Consider the following 16,571-nt stretch of genomic DNA (forward strand, 5'->3'; position numbering starts at 1 on the left):
AAATATTCCTTGCAAAGCACCTTATTTTGTTTGTAGTCAATTTTCACTCGACAAGCGGTCTCTAGCGGTGAGTAGTAGAACCGACAGTCATGGCTGCGTGCTTTGGAATTGATCAGATTTTTTGATAGTTAGGTATTAGAATGGTTCGTTAAAACTCTCAATCTCAATTATCAAGAGATTATTTTGAAAGAACAAAACCAAATTGCAAACTATTCAAAGTTTGCAGGATACTACTATACATCTTGCAAAATTTCTTCTCTGAAGTGTATAATGAATTTTTGAACAGTTGACGAATTTGGTTCGAATGAATAGAAAAAAAATATCAAAATTAAGTCTTAAAAAAAAGTTTTAATAATAATAATTCTAATGACAAAAAATTCGTTACTTGCCCGGTGGTCGGTGATTTAATCAGACCAATTTGACATTTGAGAGTTTTTTCTGTTTTCCACGATTTCCACCCCTAGAATTCGTTCAGTTTTATTTCGGCTTTGCGATTAGATGCCTTAAAGTTTGTGGCTGGGCTATATGACACTAAAAAAAATCAGCGAATTACACGATTGCCAGCTTCCATGAAAAGTTTGCTTGCAGTACAAAAAGTTATAAGCATTGACTAAATCATTGCAGCACTTCAAATCAAGATAGAGTCAAATAAAATAAGAGTAATTTCTTCTTATTTGTCTCGAGATTTTTTTATGTTTTCTGATTAACTAAAATTTATTAAACTTATGTGACTCGATAGAATTTTCATATTTTCGATCAAATTAAAAATGGACGATTTTTTAATGGAGGTTTTAGCTTGATTTGTTGGTCTGTGATTCTTATTTTGCAATTTACTTATGAGGCCGATGACATAGTGAGTGCGATGCGATGCGAACCGACCGGCAAATGCGATTCAATGCAGTGAACCACATTTGATGAAAATGTATGTGAATCGCTTAAACCTGACATACTCAACGCGGCGAAGCAGATGTCAATTTGTCCCGCCCAACCCCCTGGCAACTTGACGTTTCCCATACAAATCGCGTGTGCCAGTTTTTTCTGGTTCTCTGGTTCTGTCAAATCGAAAATCAAGCGACTTAACATGTCGGAAGGGCGCATATGGAAATATGGTTTCTTTTAATCGATTCAACAAATGAAAAAAATGTTAAGAATTGAAAATTAGCTTAGTTATACGTAAAGTGAATTTGTTTTCAGAAGTTCAGTCGAAGCAAACGGCACTCAGACGTAAATCTGTGTGTCCTTTATAAGGTTTAAAACTTCTGGAATGAGCAAAATAATTCACTAATATACGGCAGATTTTTGGGAAAAGAACCCCTTCCACCGAAACTATTGTTGACGATCGTACACAATAAATGTAAAACAAAACATTACCCCAACCATCATCGAGTGATTTTCCTAAACTGCGATACATATGAAAATTTTAGTATAACAAATCTTTCAAATTATAGCAGAAAATGCCTCGGTTTATGGAAAACTGTTCCTATACAATAAATAAATAGGTAGAATATTGAATGAGAGTAATAATTTCGGTTGAAACTTTTTTTCATTCATTCGAATTTTGTGATTCGCACCACATTTGATGATGTGCCCTTTCCATACGCATGGTTCGAAAAGTATGTAAACAAGCGGTACACATGCGACATCTGCGAATTTTAATCAGGCACACGAAACTCGCCAGAACTGTCAAGTTGCCAGGGGGTTGGTCCCGCCGCTCGAGTTCGCATTGGCAGCGTTCGCCAATTTGCATCGCATCGCTTTCACTATGTCATCGGCCTATGTTAATTTAAAAAATTGTGTGATTGTGTCGATAAATCAGTACAACTGGCAACGCTTTCCGCTGAATCTTTTGACATTAGCTGAATGTCGGTCGTTTTCAGTTTGACAGCAAAAGTGGCAGCGTAAAATTCCCCAAAACTCTTTAATCTTGTATTCGTGTCATCGTTGCATATTAACATTTTTTGTGTGGAGAAACGTTGTCTCCTCGGAACACTGGAATACGGTATAGAAAAATTTACAGATTCCATCGGTCTGCTCGTTCCGGTCGTCGGAATTCGTGTGACTATGTGTAGTAAACCCACGGGGCGACGTTTTGCGTCCAATTCCGGCTGAGGATTTACCCAATCGAGTAAGTACGCTTTGGAAATATGTTATCCATACGGGGTTTTTCTTGTTTGCCACCGTGGACTCTCCCAAGTTTTTACAGCTTCTCGGAATTTCCGCCGGATAGCTGAAGGATTGCTGATGAGTTCTGTCTAGTGTTGATGGTGAACTTTCTTTCCTGGAATTGTTCCAACTGATAAGCGTTCCGCTATAATCTTGCAGGCGAGAAACGAAAATCTCAGTCCCATCTTTCCTTTGCACAAGTGGAAAGTGGCCAGCAGGAGAAGGGAATAATAGCATATGCAGTTAGGTGTATGTATACTTTGGACTTTTCTCGCATAATGTGGCCAAGAAGCTGGAAGTTGTATCCGTCAATTATTTCGTAAAAAGTACAATAAGTCTCAGGACATAGTGTAGGCGGAACAGGCTACGATGCATTTAGTCTGATCTTACATCCGTCGTGTGGGTGGTGGGTGGTTGGGTGAAATGTCTATGACATTTACCAGTAGCATCCAGCCAACCAATAAAAAAGCGACCCGAATCGTGTGATGGGAATAGTGCCACGACAAAAAATGAATAGTATTCCAGCCTAAGTAAGACAAAACAATAGTCTTCTTCTTGGATGATACTGCAAAGTACTCGTTTTGCATACCATCGATTTGTATTTTGTTTTTAATAGAAAAGTATGATGCAAATTCTTTTCATTGCAATCGCATACAAAATAATGCGCATTCCAAGAAATCAACTTCATTATCAGTGCAACAACAATATCAACAAGCCAGTATTATTGTGATTTAGAATTGATATTCTCTTCCGAGAAATCAAATTCCGTTCTATGCATCCAATTGGCAGTGAAGAAAAAAGATAAAAAAATATTAGATCATCAACAATCAGAGCCACCGCAAGAGTGGGGAATTTTTCAACCACTAGAAAGCAATGTTGAAATGTTAGTTTTTCTATTTCCAACCTTTGCACTCGACAATCTCCGTCAGTCAATTTTTGCTTCTTCAACTAAATCATATAAACAATCATGCATGACAACGAAGCTTCTGTATTTGAAACACTTTTGCGAAACATGATGTGGTAAAGAAGGGTGCAGACTATCAGCTATCGAAGGTCTCGATGATGATTTCCTTCCTAGATGACTTTAAACCCGATCTATGGAGGCTATCAGATGATTTTTTATTTTTAGCTATGCGTAGAAGGACGAAATTATGACTAGGTAACCGCAATAAAATGTCCAGCATGTGCTAGCATCTATCATGTAGTCCTGGCATTTCTTCTGATTTTTCCTTTTGAAACATTCGTGATCGTCTCTCAATAATAAACATTATAAACAACGATGCAAGGATAAACGTTCGGGAATGATTGAGGGAGCGACGTTCAAAATGTATCACCAAGTATGTCGATCACCGTCGATTAGCCACGTGACGAATAGCAACGGTAGCCTCCGATGGGGCATGGTGTATTTTCATGTACCAAGTTAGTGTTGATTTTCAACATATATTCAAAGGGTACTTTTACCACGTGCGTATCACACACAGCACTTGGGGGTATCAGTATTCTAGCTAGAAACAAATCCTGATTGCTTTTTTAGCGATTTTCCGAACATTGGTACGCGGGTCCTCCTCGAGCAATATCCATGTATCGTGCGCGTAGAGAACAACCGGTCTAATAAGCGTCATATATAGGTTACACTTCGTGTGAGGGCTGAGTCTTCTAGACCGCAGTTGTTTGTGGAGTCCATAGTAGGCACGACTTCCGCTGATAACTTGCCGTCGGATCTCACGGCTGGTGAAATTGTCTGTGGTCACCAGTGAGCCGCGATAGACAAGATCTTCGACTACATCCAGCTCGTTGCCGTCGATCGTGACCTTGTTTTATCAATCCTTCCTGCTTCGTGTATATCAATGTCATCGGCAAAGCAGATAGGTTGACTGGATCTGTTGAAAATCTTGCCCCGTATTTCATCCACCGCTCGTCGAATAACACCTTCTACCGCCACCCGAAATCCGTACACAGCACTAAGTTTTATCCATCGTCGCCTTGATCAGTCTGGTCAGTTTTCCGGAAAAGCGGATCTCGTCCATGATTTTCCATAGCTGGTCACGGTCAATGCGGCTTTGAGTGCTCTGACACTAGATGAGTGATCATTCGTTAGAGAAAAAATTTCTCTTGGCTCTCTCAGCAGCAGGTGATAAAATGCTCATTTAAAATCTCCTCACAATTCTTAGGAGCGAAAAAGTTCACTGTCTCCTTTTGGGCAAGATGAGCAAAATGAAACCTGGAATAGATGATGCATAGGGACTTGGTATTTTTGGAGGATTTCCCGTAATGTGAAGATCTGGTCCGGCGTAGACAGTCTCTTCATGAAGCCGGCCTGGTGACTTCCCACGAATCTGTTTGCTTGTGTTTTGGGCGCATCTTCACCATCACCAGATAATGGTCTGACTCGATGCTGGCGCCTCGACAGGATCTGACGTCGATAATGTCCGAGAAGTGCCGGCTGTCTATCAAAAAACGGCCTCAGACTAATAGCCGCCTCCAAACAAATGGCCGTACGTAATACCTTTTTTCAGCACCGCCTCTCACAGAAGTACACCTGGAGATCACCGTACCAAACGCAATCACAGATTGACCACGTTTTGATAGACAGCCGGAATCTTTATTAGGATTGACCAAGTAAAAACATCTAATTTTGGTGGACGGGCTTGAGTAACAAAAGTCTGAAAAAAGATTATAGGACGGGTAAAACGGACACATAGGGCCCTATTAGGATATATTGACAGTTTTACACGAACACCACCTTAACAGGAGGCCTCAGCCCTAACCTCAAACCATGGGAGAACAAAATCGATTTTTGAGAAGGGCGCACGATAAACGCGATTTTGCGGTACTAATATCGACAAATTCGCCGTGTGGAAAAGCTGCACACAGATGCTCGTGTTTTGATTTTTTGGGTGTTCAGGGCTGCCAAGTGCATTGATATTTGGAAAATGATTATATTTTTTTAATTGCATTTTTATTGAAAAACGTTTTCATGAGTACTGAGAATTTGCAAATTTCCCGTAGATTTTTATTAGAATATAAAATTAAACGCAACATTTATCTGAACTGAATAACAACTGTCTGTATCGCACACTTAAACGATGTAGCGAATTATGTGAAAATATTATAAATAATCAGAGCATGCAGGCTATTATTATCATAGTCAAAATAGATGTGGCTTTCATTAATTTCCTTTTTTTCTGTAACAGTGAATGATTTTGCATTCCTTTAGAAGTTAGAAACAACTCTTTTTAATTTACCGAGTAGTACATGAAAATATATTTCAGATGTTTTAAATTCACCTTGAAAATTCATTAGCGAAATATGGCTTATCTTCATCTATTTAGGGGCCGTTCACATACCACGTGGACAACTTAGGGGGAGGGGGGGTGTATGGAAATATCCACGCTTGTCCACGGAGAGGGGGGTAGGGGTTTAGGTCATGTCCACGTGGACATACTTACTGTATGAATCTTAAAATTACAAAGCTTTCCAGTTTAAGTTTAAACAATTAAAAACAACTTGAAAGCAAGTAATAAATATGATAATTAAGAAATTCAAAAATTTGAAAATTATTTCATATCAAGTAATGCTATTTCTTTTTTTTTTAATCACCCATTCCAATAACAAATAGGCAGAAAGTAGTGTTTTCTAACTGTCAAATGAGTTTTTGAAAAAAAAAATCAAATCTGTCCACGTGGACATCTGGGGAGGGGGGTTGGGGTTTGCCAAATGTCCACGCTTGTCCACGGAGCGGGAGAGGGGTGTCAAAAATCTCATTTTTCTGTCCACGTGGTATCTGAACGGCCCCTTAGAGACGCCCCGTAATGAATTCAAACGTTTTGCTGTTGATTGTTATAAAATTTAATCAATTCAGAAATATTATAATTAGTTTTAAACAAGCAAATACTAATTTTAGTAACGCACCTAGCATCACTGGTGAGGCCGTCAGCTCATCAAAGTTTGAGGTTATGGCTGAGGCCAATTTTTCGCCAATACTATCGTCCGTATATACCCTTATTACATAAGTCGAGTCACGAGTCATTTTACTCGATTGACCCATTTTGGCATTATAGTAGTCGAATCGAGTCAAACTTCAGTCGAGTTGCTCGACTGAGTCGACTGCTTGAAAGTTCGTGACTCAGCTGTCACGATTAAGCGAGCCAAGTTTGTTTTGATCTGGTCCTGCAGCAGAGGTGCCAGGTGTCCTGATTTATCAGGATTTGTCCTGATTTTCGAGAGACCGCAAATTCTAAAACTTTCAGTTATTCGGTGAAATCGTTCGCAAAAATCCATAATAAATGAAATGTGCAAAATGAACGTCGTCTCCCAATGCATGAACAAAATTGAACTGACTGAGAAAACTGCATGCCTCGTGGATTTCACGGTACCGTTTCCTGAGAGCTGCATCGAATTCGACAAAATGCTTTAATTAGCTAATGGTAAATAATTTTAGTCTTTTGTTTTGATTTTCGTTCGATTTCCATATTTCATTTATTGTAGACCCCTGGGCAGTGGTCAGATGGGGTTGAAATAATCGAAATCGAGAGCTGATCCTCGGCAAGAACCTATATCGGAGAATGCTGGCAGCAGCACCCCGAATGTGGGGCACGCAGCACGCAACAGCAGGACCTTTCCGGGAGAGTGCTAGCAGCAGCCAAATAATATTCCCAATAATGTGTGGTTTGAAAAGAACGTAACAACTGAATCCTTCCGGGAGAGTACTAGCAGAGTTTGGCCTGTAATTAATTAATAATCTCCCGAACAACTCAACTTTATTACTACAACCTGTAAAAAGCAGTAAAACACACGCACACAATCTTGTGAAATTTTAAATAAAAACACTTATTTTCATTTCCCAATCTATAATAGCATTGATGCATGGTATGGTTAAGTTTTATTGAGGAATATTTTCCATCTTTCTAATTTAACGATTAATTCGAAAGCATAGGAAGTTGTCTTTGTTTCAAAGGGATTAATTTTAGCTTTGTACAGCCACAAAAACAATTTCTGTTCAAAAAAATAATGGAAGGTTTGTGTATAAGAATATTACCATTTATTGTAACTTATCATAAGCAAAAATAAATAATTTGATACAATTAATAAAATAAGTAAAACAATCTCCATCGTTTATGGAATTTTTCTAGGTCATGACTTTGATATCACAATATCAGGCCTCTCGAAAATCAGGACAGATCCTGAATGATCAGGACACCTGACACCCCTGCTGATATTTGACACACGCTCTTTTTTTTAAACTCAAAATTAAGTAGTTTTGGTTCAAAACAGCACTTCGGTGGCATCCCTCAACTTTGAGTTTAACAGGGCAATAGCAAAACTAAGTTCTGATAGGCATACTCAATACTAAGTTCGGCAGCCGAACTGTAATTTATCCTTTTTTTTCGAGGGTAGCTTATTTTCAGGGAATTGAAGGATGATTAAAATTTGTTGTACCCGGATGTTGCTGTTCCGGTACAGAGCAGTGGAATGTTTTTACACTCCCGGTCAAAGAAAACTTCCGGATGTTACTTCCCACGTAAACAACATCCGGAAGTTTCCGGACATTCCAAGCCGCTCACCATATGATGACAATGACGGACAGAATTTTACGCTGACACGGTGAACATGCATTTCATTATAAAGTTCCTTCATAGTCTTCCGGTAATTGTTCCGGAGCGACAAAATTTTGCGACGTGTTTGTTGGTTGCTGTTCCGGTTCGAACTGAACTCGCTAAGTGTTTTCAGTCCAACAAAAAGAGTTCAATTTTTAGTTCATAAGGTCGAACTCAGCTTTGATCCCTCGCCGAAGGAAAAAAAGGGATCAATTTTGAGTTCGCAGTTCGAACTCCGTTTTGATCCATCGCAAGGAGGAAAAAGGGTACTTAACTTTAAGTTCATAGAATCGAACTATGTTTTGAACCTCGGTCATACTTAATTTTGAGTTAAAAAAAAAGAGCGTGCATGAGGAAATATTTCAAGCGGTTTGAAAAATGTCAACATGACAGTCGCACGCTCCTTGTTTTAAACTCAAAATTAAGTACTTTTGGTTCAAAACAGCACTCACTGAACCTCGAAAATACCCAAACTTGAGAACTTTCCCCGCCAACCCGAATGAAACTCCCTCCCTACAGGTTTGGCTATTGGTGGCATAGCACAAAGTTAAGCTCTTAAAGGAGAACTCATCCCCCAAAATCTGATACCACAATAAAATGGAAATCAAAATAAAAAAAAATATCGCCAGGTTCAGGAATCACACCCATATCTGCAATAGCTTTGCGATTACCATCTCAGGAACCGCTCGACCACCGGAGAGTTGTTGAGAGAGGAAGCTACCCAGCAAACATTTTTGTAGGTATATTTCTCAACAAACTTTGCTATACGTTTCATATACATTATAAAATCATCTTATATAACTCGAAAAAACAGCATTTACGTACTAAAGTGGAGGCAATATACATATATATTTTTAACTTCTGGCTTAAGCGATAAGAGTTCTAAAAATTGGACGATATACAACACCTTTTACCGTATATCCTGACAGTATGAGAAAGAGCGCAAGTTTTGCTCTCAATGCATGCAAACCGTTGCCAGCGACAATATTTGCTGCTTCTCTCATTGGCCAGTTTATCCAAATAGACCCTCCGATTTTTAGAAATCTGGTTGCACTGCTTATCGCAAAGAGAACAACAAGGTTGTTTTCTCATTTGAATCCTGCACGTTGGAGACAAATTTGCAAACATGGCGGACTTTTGTCATATACGAGTCGGTAGGCTTTAACTAACCATTTTTACGATCATTTACTTGGTTTGGTAGGAATTACGATTCGCATTAACATTGTTAACGAGTTGAGCTGACATTTCTAATGCGATGTTATGTTTGCTGGGTACATCTTCGTATATGTGAGACTTTCTGCGAACGAAGCGGGAGTAAAAGTTATCCCCCAAAAAAAACAGTTCTTCGCTTTGAACTTACCCCCCAAACCTAAATCTGCCACGATGGAGGTAACAGAATCAGATGCGCTTACAACAAAAACCCCCCAAAAAAACAGTTCTTCGCTTGAAGGACAAGTTTGGCTTATTGGCAAGCTGTGATTTTTTCACAAACTTAAGTTGTCAATCTTGAACTTAGGTTTGGCGGGTGGCAGTTCTCAAGTTTGGGTATTTTCGATTTTCAGTGCTTCAGTTGCAGCCATCAACTTTGAGTAAGACTGAGCAAACGCAAAAACTAAGTTCTGACTGGCATACTTAAACCTAAGTTCGAAAGCGAGTTCCATTTTTTGAACTTTCTTTATGCCTTTATTCGTAGCTACCCAAAATGCAGTTCTCGCAGCCGAACTCGCTAAGTGCTTTCAGTTCAACACACGCGAGGAGGGTTCAATTTTTAGTTCATTAGATCGATCTCAGTTTTGCTCCTTCGCCGAAGGAAAAATGGGATTAGTTTGAGTTCGCAGTTCGAACTTCCTTTTGAACCATCGCAAGGAGGAAAAAAGGAACTCAACTTTAGTTCATACAATCGAACTATGATTTGACCACGGTCAAACAGCACTTCAGTGGCAGCCCTCAGCTTTGAGTTTGATTGGGCAATAGCGAAACTAAGTTCTGACAAGCATACTCAAAACTAAGTTCAAAAGCGAGTACCATTTTTTGAACCGTTTTTTATGCCCTTGTTCGTAGCTACCTGAAATGCGGCTCGGCAAAAATGGCACGAATGGGATTAGTTTTGAGTTCGCAGTTCGAACTCCATTTTGAACAATCGCGAGGAGGAAAAAGGGTACTTAACTTTAAGTTCATAGAATCGAACTATGTTTTGAACCTCGGTCGTACTTAATTTTGAGTTTAAAAAAAGGAGCGTGCGCCATTCGAGCAGTTTCACTCGAATACCATAATACGACATTTTGCTCGACTCGTCAGTGACTGGAGTCGAGTGGAGTTGCTCGACTCGTTTTATGTAATAGGCCCCATAAGTTTCTCCAGATATTTAAAAATTTCCGTTGATTTGATCCTTCATATTGTTGAAACCCATGATTCGGCTATTCGCGTATTGACGATCGCTGGAGAAACTAGCAATCGCTAGAATATAGTGTAGCAATGTAAGGACCTTACTGAAGTAGTGAACTCTATTCCACCACTGGGGATGAATAAACCAATTGGTTTAAAATCCCAAAAAAAAAAAAAAAAAAAAAAAAAAAAAAAAAAAAAAAAAAAAAAAAAAAAAAATTCCACCACTTAGTTTTCAACAGGTTATGGACCCAGATTCGTCTGGATATGGAAGAAAAGCTAGCCTGAGAGGGGTATATCAGCCAGCGCCGAGACGAACCAGGGCAGAGACCCATTTCAGAGAAATGTCCCAGGCTAGCCAAAAGGTGCCACCAGAGGTGTGCGCTTGTCGTCTGCATGAAAATGCTGATCAAAGCACAGCGGGCCACCAGCACAGAAGAGGGCACGCGCACGATATGCTCCAGGCCGGAAGGCTAGTTTTGAGAGGGTTACTCTCCATGTCGTTACGAGCCATGCTGCGGTTAGCAGTATGAGTTCATTTTCGAAGGCCCGTTATCCGAAATCAGGAGTGGTCAGCGCAGAGGTCGAGTGATCCAGCTGGTGAATAAATCATGAGCGGAGCTTGGATGCAGCTTATCGCCAAGAGGGTTATTCTCGTGGTGTGGTGTTACGCTGCGGTCTGCACGCTTGAGCTCGCATGGACCGGCGTTCTGGCACTTTGGGAAAGGTTGTTTAGGCGCCGACGGTCAGTTGCCAGCCTTAACTCATTGCTGACTCCAGAGCCAAGCTGGATGACAGTTATTGTTAAGGTTCGAGTTTGGGAGGAAACTTGCAATATGCAGTTTCGCTGCAGTTAGAATGCGTCTGTTGATTTCCGATAACTGGAAGAAATTGTTGGTGTAGCGGAAAAGCTCGACAAAGGACGATGCTGTTCAACATTCTCAATCTGCGAATTCAGGGAAGGTGTTGGAACCAACAATACGGAAATTCACCTAAACAACCTTAACTACCCATATGTACGAAAACAGCGATGAAAAAAACAATATCTGATTTTCTATTGCGATTCTAGGGTGTCCGACTTACCGACTTTCTTACACTCTTTAAAGTTTAAAAGTGTCATTTTGATGCTATATCTCCTGCGGCGTTCAGATACCGGTATTCCAGTAACAACTTACTATCTTCTTCAGTGAGCGTTTCCGAATGTTATTTTTAGACGACATGATAAAAAGCAGACCTTCCCAAGCAACATTTTAGGTTTTATAAACGGCTACATGATCAAGTTTTGGTTTTAAAAGAGGCCTGAAGAGTTTAATAAATCAAACAGTGCTACTTGGGCTTATACGTTGGATTTGGTGGCGCTGCCATTTTTCATACCTGTCACGGCGCGCCTCCATCATATGAAATTTTGATATTTTTTCCGTGTAGATGGCTAGGAACAGATAGCAAAGGCTGTGCGAAAGAACCTTTAAAGTTGTCAGGAAGTAGTTCGGAGAGATTTCTCTAAAAGAAGAATAAGCGACAACTGATAGAAGCATTTTGTGAAGATAGAGCGCCAGATTTATTGAGCAGTTATTTTTTGATACGAATTTAAGGCCATTCTTGGATGACTAGTTAGACCACGTCACGTGAAAGGTAACCGCATCTGAAAAGAGAAAAAAACCAAAAGAATTAAATTAATAAATAATTTGTAAAATACTCCGAATAGGCAAGTGGAAAGGATTGCACAACGTTGTGATATAAGTACTACGTCTTTCGAGCAATCCGCGATCAAAGTAAGATTACATATTGTTTAAAAGTTGATATCAAATGAATATTTATGATGATTTCACATCAGGCTTCCACTGTGCAAGTTATTTAACCGCAACCAGCGTCCAGCAGTAACAGAACCAAAACGGCGTCAAAGGCGTCGGCTTTTAGAAGATCGTTGCTATAGTTACCAGTCAGCAGCATACAAGTGAGGTTACCTTAAAAAAATGTAAACAAACGAAATCATTATCTTGCAATCACTATTTAGGAACATCTTATTAAGCCGCATACAGAATTTAGAAGAGCAGGAGTAGAAATAGAGAAAATTACTAAACGTAAGTAACTTACCTATGAGATTTAGCCATAAGTTAAACAATGAAATCGTTACAGGAATTTTTTAATATATTGTATATTAAAAACTCGGAAACAACTCTACATCACTCTTCTAAAATCCACATTAAAAAATTCGTTTACGATGACGTCGGAAGCTTCGACCACGGCACAGGAGATGAATCGGAATACTGGAACAGTACCAAAAAGGGTGTCTGGAGTACTGTCTATGTCATGCATCGGTGTTTCTTGCATCTTCCCGGGTTCTACAGCTGGAATGCTACAATGCAACAGGTGCGCTATTTGGTTCCATTTAAAGTGTGTCAACGCTTCGGACGACGCCATCAAGCGTGCCTGGACATGCAAAGGCTGCACCAATGATGTCTCAAAGGTTCCTCGCAATCAGTCACGAAGAAATGAAACATCTAGCCCCTGTCAAGTGTGTGGCGGCCCAGAAACGGAGGAGATGGTGCAGTGCGACTTTTGTGATTTGTGGCACCACTTCCAATGCGTGGGCGTCACGGAAGATATCGCAGACATGAGTTGGAAATGCCCAAATTGCGAAGCAGGAAACATTACCGAACACATCGTAAGTACGAGAAATGAAACCCATGTACCACGATCAAATCCTCAGTTAGCAGAAAGGCTTTCATTATTGTCAGTAAGCAATAGAAATAGTACCGTAGAGTCAACATATTTTACGGTCCCTCTGACCAACACAATTGTTAGTGCAATGCCTTCGTTAGTAACCACCCCCGCAATCACCATAGCCCCCGCGTATACGCTCGCTCCCTACGGAAATATATATTCGCTCAATGCTCCCCAATCTTCAAATGTCTATACTATGAGTACTTCCCTTCCGGGCGGCGTGTCAAGTGAAATGCGTGAACCCCCTGCTGTCTCTTATAGTAACTTGTTCCGACCAATGGCTTCAGTTTCAAATGAACCAGTCTACACTACAGCCGCAACCGACAGTTTTCGTGTTATGCCATCAACCGATCATCGAAGCCACCAGATTTTAGGTTCCGTGGATCAATCGAAAAAGCAGAACGCTCCGAGTCTATCGCGGCCTGGCGGAAGAGACTATATTCGTTTGGAGCTACAAAAACTGGAAGAAGAACAACGTCTCCATGAGGAAGAGTTCGCAAGGAAGAAGGAATTGCTTCAAAGGCGCTATGATTTAATGCGAGAAATGGCTTACGACTCTCACACGGCGGATCCTCACTCAAGAGTGGAAGAACGTCAGCAACGTCCGTCTATGTTCCAGAGTCCAAAGAAAAACTTACCGCAGGAGCATCAACCGTACCAACAAGAAGTCGTAGAAAAACATCACACCCCGAATCATGCAACGATCTTTAATCATCAGGCACAGTTGCAGCCGAGGACTTCTCAACAGCTCTTCGAGAATCGATATCAGCGAAGGATTCCAGATGACACATACGTTAACCTGACAGCAGCTGATGGACGGATTCGGCAGGATGCTGCTAGATTTCCCTTGTATTCAGTTCATGGACAGTTTACCCCTCGACATCGCTCCACACCGCAACACCGCGGATTCCGCTCTGTGGTTGGAAATGCCCAGGCTGAAGTTGATCTCGAAGGTGACCTTACTAACAGTCAGGTAGCTGCTCGAAAAGCCGTATCTCAAGAGCTACCTATCTTCACTGGTGTTCCGGAAGAATGGCCGCTGTTTTATGCAACATACAATACCACATCAACCATGTGCAGATTTACATCAGAGGAAAATTTGATCCGACTCCAGAAATGCCTGCGGGGTAAAGCACACGACGCGGTTAAATGTATGTTGATGAATCCATCGAATGTTGGTAGCATCATTTCAACCTTAAAGATGTTATTTGGCAATCCTGAGATCATCGTGCATAACTTAATTTCTAGAATTCAAACCACTCCTTCTCCTCGAGCTGATCGTTTGGAAACCATGGTGGAATTTGCACTTTCAGTGAAGAATTTGTGTGCTACTATTGATGCGTGCAAACTGCACGAGTACACATATAATGTTGCACTGCTGCGTGAACTAGTGGAAAAGCTGCCAATCGAATATCAAGTTGACTGGGTCAGGTACCGAAGATCCATCGTTGACGTAAGACTAACCACATTCTGCGATTGGTTGTATGATTTCGCTGAGACCATTTCACCCATAGCCTCCTTTGCAAGCGTGGCTAAAGGTGCCAAAAGGGGGGCAACTTATTTGAATGTGCATTCTGAGATCGATGCTGACCAGTTGATGGAATCTAGGAGTTATAGTTTGCAGTATCACCAAATTAAAGAACCAAAGGAAAAACCAAAGCAACATTTTCGGTCAACAGTAGAGACAGATAGATCCTGTAAAATTTGCAAAGGTAACTGCGTTTCATTGGAAAGGTGTAAGCGTTTTTGTGAATTCAGTTATAAGGGTCGCTGGGCTGCAATCCATGAATTCGGTTTCTGCAAAAGATGTCTAGGGAAACATGCCAGGACAACATGCAAATCCCAAAGGTTATGTGGCCAAGAGGGATGCGTTTACAAACATCACCCCTTGCTTCATAAATTCCAAAATGTTACCGTGCCAAAGGATGGTCCCGTCGTGTCTTTCGACAGCAATAGTCACTATAATAGGTCGAACCAGGTACTATTTCGTGTCATTCCTGTTTTGCTTCACGGACCTTGCAAAACTGTCAGGACATATGCCTTCCTAGATGACGGCTCATCTGTAACATTGATGGAAAGCGCGTTAGCTGCAGAATTGGGGGTGACTGGGAGAACAGAACCACTGTATCTTCATTGGACGGGCGACAAAACTCGTGATGAATTGGATTCAGAAAGGTTAACATTGGATATATCGGGCACTATGTCGGGGCACAAAAAGTATCGTCTCCCCGAAGTGCATACCGTCTCAAATTTAGGTTTATTCCACCAGTCTCTAGACATGCAAGAATTGGCCAAAAGATACCATCATCTGCGAGGGATCCCAGTGGACTCTTACCACAACGTCCAACCGCGCATACTTATTGGAAGCGATAACGCAAATCTCGGGTATGTTTTGAGAGGGCGCGAGGGCAAGATGCAGGAGCCAGTCGCTAACAAGACTCGTCTAGGATGGATCGTCTATGGCGGATGCGATATGCATAATCAAAAATTTCTTGGTTACCATGGCGTGCATATGTGCCAGTGTACTGGCTCTCAAAATGCCGCACTCAATCAGGCCATGCGCGAATATTTTTCTTTAGACGGACTGGGGATTACAAAGTCAACGACGCTTATCGAATCGAATGATGACCGTAGAGCTCGGGAGATTTTAAAGAGCTTCAAGCGAAGAGGTGATGGACGTTTCGAAGGCCCGCTTCTTTGGAAGTACGATAAATTTAGATTACCGAATAGTAAATCGCAAGCTCTGCGTCGTTACGAATGTCTTGAAGCTAGAATGAAGAAGGATGCCTCTCTAGCCACTGTTCTTCATGATAAAATTAAAGATTATGTTTCGAAAGGCTACATCCGGAAACTCAACAAGGACGAAATTGAAAGAGATGACCAAAAAATGTGGTATCTACCTATTTTTCCAGTGGTGAACATCAACAAGCCAAATAAAATTCGCATCGTGTGGGACGCAGCAGCTAAGAGCCATGGAATCGCCCTGAATTCGCTTCTCTTAAAAGGTCCAGACCAAAATGCGTCACTGGTCGATGTTCTGATTAGATTTCGTCAGCATCGCATAGCCGTATGCGGTGATCTGAGAGAGATGTTTCATCAGGTTATGGTGTCCGAAGAAGATCAACACTTTCAAAGATTTCTTTGGAAGGAAGACCCAAATGATCCAAGTCCTAGCACATATGTTATGCAAGTTCTCACCTTCGGAGCATGCTGTTCTCCGAGTATTGCACAATATGTCAAGAACGTCAACGCCGGAGAATACGCAGGACAGTATCCCCAAGCAGCAGAAGCGATAATTGAAAACCATTACGTGGATGATATGTTGTTGAGTGTAGAAAGTGAAGCGGAGGCGATTCGATTAGCAAACGAAGTGCGTTTCGTTCATGGACAAGCCGGATTTGAAATGCGAAATTGGATATCTAACTCCTCAGAAGTATTAGCTGCTTTGAATCAACCGAACACCCCGGACAAAAGTTTGAATCTTGGTTCTGAGCTGCCTACGGAGAAGGTTCTAGGCATGTGGTGGTGTACCTCAACAGACTGTTTTACTTACCGTTTATCAAAAAGGCACGATGACGAGCTTCTTGCAGGCCAGCGCATTCCAACAAAACGGGAAGTACTTCGGACGCTCATGTCCGTATTTGACCCTCTAGGATTCCTGTCAAATTTATTAATCCATCTGAAGATCATTCTACAACAGAC

The 16,571-nt window shown here is 41.0% G+C and overlaps 1 protein-coding gene across 1 annotated transcript in view; it reads left to right on the forward strand.

Moving 5' to 3' along the window:
• The first annotated feature begins 1,924 nt into the window (after positions 1-1,924).
• Positions 1,925-16,571, forward strand: part of LOC129749762 (fibronectin type-III domain-containing protein 3A-like) — a 124,893-nt gene continuing 110,246 nt past the window's right edge. The window contains exon 1 of the mRNA XM_055744833.1: positions 1,925-2,125. The gene's annotated coding sequence lies outside the window, so the exon portion shown is untranslated. The remainder of the gene's footprint in view (positions 2,126-16,571) is intronic.

Source organism: Uranotaenia lowii, chromosome 2, assembly GCF_029784155.1.
Source record: "Uranotaenia lowii strain MFRU-FL chromosome 2, ASM2978415v1, whole genome shotgun sequence".
Classification (NCBI taxonomy): domain Eukaryota; kingdom Metazoa; phylum Arthropoda; class Insecta; order Diptera; family Culicidae; genus Uranotaenia; species Uranotaenia lowii.